Raw genomic sequence first — 5,933 nt, 5'->3', positions numbered from 1 at the left:
TTTAGGTTTAATTTAGGTTAATTCGCATTGGGACGCTCGGCGTTTGAGGTTAGGTTTTGCTTTTGCAGGGTTATGTATAGTTTCCAGTGTGAGAAAAATAATTTGGAACATAGTAGATTTTTGAAGTTTAATTTAAGTTTAATTTAGGTTAATTCGCTTTTGGACGATCGGTGTTGGAGGTTAGGTTTTGCTTTTACAGGGTTATGTATAGTTTCCACTGTGAGAGAAATAATTTGAAATGTAGTAGATTTTTGAAGTTTAATTTAGGTTTGATTTAGGTTAATTTCTAGGTTGAACTTTTATTTCGAGGAGGTTAGGTTTGCTGGGTTATGTATTGAGATACGTTGAAATGTGTGTAGGAAAGATATTTGGAAATATAATAAATTTCTGATGTGGTATAATCTAATTTAAGTTAACTTCTAGATTAGTATTTTATTTCCAAAAGATTAGAATTGCTGGATTATGTAGAAATGGCGAATGTAAGAGAAATAATTTGGAATGTAGTAGATTTTTGAAATAGTACGATTTAATTTAGGTTAATTTCTAGGTTGAACTTTTGTTTCGAGAAGGTTAGGTTTGCTAGGTTATGCAAAAACGGCGAATGTGAGAGAAATAATTTGGAATGTAGTAGATTCTTGAAATAGTACAATTTAATTTAGGTTAATTTCTAGATTGAACTTTTCTTTCGACGAAGTTAGGTTAGGTCAACTGTATCAAGATTTACTTTTGTAGGGTTATGTAAAAATGTATACCGAACAAATAATTCAGAATATAATAGATTATCTACATGGTTGTATTTGATTCAGGTTTAGAATCCTTTCTCTCAAAGAGGTTAGGTTTACAAGCATCTTACTTTTAGAGGGTTATATACAAATGTATCTGGAAAAAATATTTTCAAATATAATAGAATATCGTACTGTTTATATTTAACTTAGGATTTTAATTTCCAACTTGAATTTTTCTTTCACATTTAATATGCAAATTCAATTTTGTCGATATTTTATAAAATGGCGACTGAAGGACGCCATCTTCTCTCGAGTACAATAGGTTAAGTCCCAAAAATTAAAAAATCGAACATAACACAGTTCTACAGCCATTGTATTAACATATTCTCTCGTCATCTATATTATATCGCAATTCTAAAATTAACAATGGATAGATCAGTTGTCGCCAGAGATATTGACAATTGACAACACAGTGCTGAGTATAGCCATCGACACATTACTATAGCCATTGGATTAATCTATACACTGATCACCTAACCTCTACAGCAATTGTATAATGCTCAATGGATAGATCAAATATCGCTAAAGATATTAACAATCGACAATACAGTACAGAGTATAGCCATCTACACATTACTACAGCCATTGTATTAATCTATTCTATGACCATCTACACTACCCATCATCTTCTTACCATCTCTAACCTACTCCAATTACATCATCTAACAAATCCAACACAGAACAGTGCTCTGTTGATGGTTATACTCAGTTCTGTATTCACATAAGTCAATGTCTCCAGCAACAATTGCTCTATCCATTGATGATCATTCTACAATTGCTGAAGAACTTGATGACCATAGCGAACAGATTAATTTAATCGGTATACTATTAAGTAGATGGCTACTTTCAGTACTGTACATAATCCCCACCCCTCTCCAAGAACAGAAAAAAAAATCCTCACTTCCACGTATCCGTCCTGTGTGAACCCCCTCCCCCTAAAAAGAGAAAAGAAACTCCAAAGAAACGCAATATTACATCCCTATTCCGTTAACAAGCTGAACCTGCTGGCAGAGGTCTCCTAACCCAAATCTCTAACCCTTCTACCTGGTCGTTGCAGCGAAAGGGTTAGCGGAAACGAGTGGACAATAGAGAAGGAAAGGGTTCACCTGTGAAAGGGTTAGCTCCGCGCACAAAGGAACCACCGTTTCGACCAGTGGCCACGACAAGTGCAACGCACCCGAGGCTATCAAACTGCGAAACGGAGTCATCTGCTGATAAGCCAGCAAATCAGGCAGCCGGGTGACACGAATTTAATCGGGCAGTCGCGTAATGGCAGCTGGCCTTTTCCACAAAGCGTGGAAAGAAAGGCTGCGAGGCTGCACATGCCGGCAGCTGGATTCGGGAAGCGTGTTTTCTTCGCGCCCACGGACCACGTGGTCTCGTTTTAGCGGCTCCCACGAGGAGCAAGGAACAACCCTTGAAGCGGAATTCGGGCTCTTTTCAGCGGACTCTACCCCGATCGAAGCTCCCCTAGATTGCGTCCAATAGACTGTGGTCCACACACGCATGTACCTTGGGAGATGCACGTGTGTCCTTTGTGCAGGTTTGACCCTTTCTACCTGGCCTGCCAGAGCGAACGGTTCGCGAGGGTGGAGACTGGTCCGAGGGAACAAACAGCGCGCTTACCCCGTACAGCGGCCCATTCAGCCGCGTAAGATATGCATCTACGTGGATGAATAGGGCAGAAAATAAGGAAATTCCGACGGAGATTTTCGTGATTTTGAATAATATTGCATCCCCCCTTCGGCTGGTGCCGGTTGGGACGGTTTCAAAGGGATCGAAAGGGTCCGTGTCGCGGCTCTATGGCTGCGTGGGTTATTGTGCGACTCGAACGGCCCTCCACCGGTCCAGGGGACAAAGGATTCTGCGTTCGGACAGCGGGCTCGAAGGTGTGCAGGATTTCGATATGGAAAGTGGAGGGAAATTCGGGGTTATGGGGCTGTATTAGATGTTTATCGGATGTCTGAGATTCGTTCGGCTTTGCTGCGTTTTTTGGATCCTGATATAACGCGGTTTTGTATAAATTTATGCGGATTTCAGATATATATATATATTTATCTTTCATATGTATATGTATCGAGATTTTGATTTGTAAATTATTCTGCTTATTTTATTTCGAAATTCGGTTAACATAGTATAAATTTATGCTGATTTCATATTTTCATCTTTCAGATGTATGTATATCGAGATTTTTATTTGCAAATTATTCTGCTTATTTTATTTTGAAATTTGTTGTAATTAAATTCGATTTAAGCTATAATTGTAGTTTAAATTGTTCACTTTTAAATCTGTTCATTGAGATTTTGATTTCTAAATTATTCTTTCTGAGGGATTTTTATTTTATTTTGAGATTTAGATGTATCTAGATTTTGACTTCTAAATGATTCCTTTTTCTTCGGTTTTTTTATTTTATTTAGATAAAAATTATTGTCATAGTTAAATTAAATTGGTAATATTTTTGGAATTGTTTTTTTAAATATTTAGTACCGAGATGATAGTATATTAAAAAATTGTAATAAAAATTCGCTTCTATTATAATTAATTTTCCCTTTTTTATTTCAGTCAGAGGTCTGGATGTTATTAATTGCTATAGATTAATCGTTTAATTCTGTTAATAATAATGACGTAATGATTGTTAATTATAATTTATTATATTAACAAAATACAATAAGTCTTCCTTTCTTTAATTTTGTTGGTTTAATTTAAGATTTTGGAGTTAATAACTGCTACAGAAAATTTTTTGATACTAATAAAATAGTAAGTAAATAAAATCCAATATGAATCTCTTTTTCTCAGAATTTTCAATATCTGTAATCTGAGATCTAGGAGTTGATAATTTCAATGGATAAATTGTCGAGTGGCAATCAAATAACGTGTTAATAAAATGAAATAATATAATAGACAAAGTATAGTAGAATAAAATTGAGGAAACGTGGATATACGTTTACATAACCCCAAAGTGAGACAGTGTTGAACATAATTTAAATTTGAACAACATATTCAGTTGTAATCGAAATTAATTAAATTATAAACAATATGTTATAGTTTGGAAAAATGATACTCTTTTAGATTTTGAGAAGAGGATGTGTGACTCACCTATTTGAGCAGGTGTTTGAAGAAAGATGAAGGTCCTCACCACTTGACACTCACCTATAACAAACTACCAAAAAATCTGTTAAAAAATTTTATTCGTTCAATAAAGAATTGAGAAAGGAACAAAATAAAATTGAAAAATTGCGTACATATGTGTAAAAATGTGTTTAAAATTATTTATGGCTTCGATACATAATTTCTAAATATTTTCTGCTGCGAATTTCCTGCAATAATGCATACGTGTATGCAGTAATCAACAAAATTTTAAAAATATATTACAAATATATAAACGAATTGAAACACCGTGCATTTTTAACATTTATGTCGATAGAAAATATTGGAATATCATATAATACAATTCCACGCAATGAAATGCAACGAAACAGGGTAATTGGATATTCATTGTTTATATGAAATAATTGGAAATAAAAAATTGCAAAGAGTATTGAATGTTAGATACTTAAAAATTCCAAATTTTTAGAAAGCAGAAAATAAAATAAAAACACGAATGAATCGCAAGCTATCTAAAAACAAAAGTAATTAAATAAAAATAAAACATCAAAAAATCAAAGTCTAATATAAATCCCAACCCCCTCCAAGAATATTACAAATTTACGTGAAACCAAATTAAACAAACAATCACTTTGCCCCAAGAAATAAAGAAAATCACAGAAGGATAATTCGAAGGCGCAGAAAATAAAATAAAAACACGAAAGAATCGAAAACTATTAAAAAACAAAAATAATTCGTAAGAATCTCAAATATTAAAAAGATTAACTTTAACATAAACTCTTCTTGTTCCCAGTAACCCCAATATTTCCAACAACCCTCTCTAAGAATATTACAAATTTTTATGAAATCAAATTAAACAATCACTTTGCCCCAAAAACTAAAAACAAATCGTAGAAAAATAATTCCAAAAATCTCAAACCAAATTAAACAAACAATCACTTTACCCCAAGAAATAAAGAAAATCACAGAAGGATAATTCGAAGGCGCAGAAAATAAAATAAAAACACGAAAGAATCGAAAACTATCAAAAAACAAAAATAATTCGTAAGAATCTCAAATATTTAAAAAATCAACTTTAATATAAACTCTTCTTGTTCCCAGTAACCCCAATATTTCCAACAAGCCTCTCTAAGAATATTACAAATTTTTATGAAACCAAATTAAACAATCACTTTGCCCCAAAAACTAAAAACAAATCGTAGAAAAATAATTCCAAAAATCTCAAACATTCAAAAAACCTTCAACTCTAACATAAATTCTTCTCGTTCCCATTAACCCCAATAATCGCAACAACCCCTTGCAGAAATATAACAAATTTCCACGAAACGAAATTAAACAAACAATCACAGCTGAGAAGGAAAAGTAAAAAGAAAAAAGAAATAAAAGAAGGAAAGCCATGCTTCGTTCATTGCTAGGCAAAGAGGATCGCGTCGCAGGGCGTGCAGGCGTTGAAGTCTCCATCCGTCTAATCGGGACTTTGCGAAGCAATTCGGCCCGATCGCACACGGCACCGCCCTAATGACCGAAACTCCGGCAACCGGCCGGCGCCCTTAAAAAAATATTTAATAAGCAGGAAAAAAGCGTAATATGCCGGAGCTACTATAAATTCACCCCGTTACAGAGGCCAGCAAGGGGGGGGGCGAGAGATAAAATTCCAATTACGAAGATCTCTATCTGAGGAGGCCGTAGCCTACCTGCCGAAAACGATTACCAGCGTCGTAGGAGCGAGAAACAAAAAAGAAATACGGTAGTCCGTATTACGGGTTATTTTTCGCCCGCAGCAAAACAGGGGACCATTTTTTGTCCACCCTTTCGATCCTCCGTTTTCTTTATCTCCATCTTTCTACCCCTTTTTTTCTTTTTTTTTTTCTTTTTTCATTTCTCCATGGGTTGCCTCGATACAATGTTGCGTCGAATTTTGTGATCGATATGACGTGCCCCACTCGTGTTCAGGGTCCCTCCATTTTCTTCTTTCCTTTCTTTCTCTTTGTTTTCTTTCTTCTCTTTGTCCCACGAGTGTTTCTTTTTCTGTTAATCGAATTC

Source organism: Eufriesea mexicana, unplaced genomic scaffold, assembly GCF_001483705.2.
Source record: "Eufriesea mexicana isolate 0111107269 unplaced genomic scaffold, ASM148370v2 scaffold460, whole genome shotgun sequence".
Taxonomy (NCBI): domain Eukaryota; kingdom Metazoa; phylum Arthropoda; class Insecta; order Hymenoptera; family Apidae; genus Eufriesea; species Eufriesea mexicana.
This window is presented reverse-complemented; position numbering follows the sequence as displayed.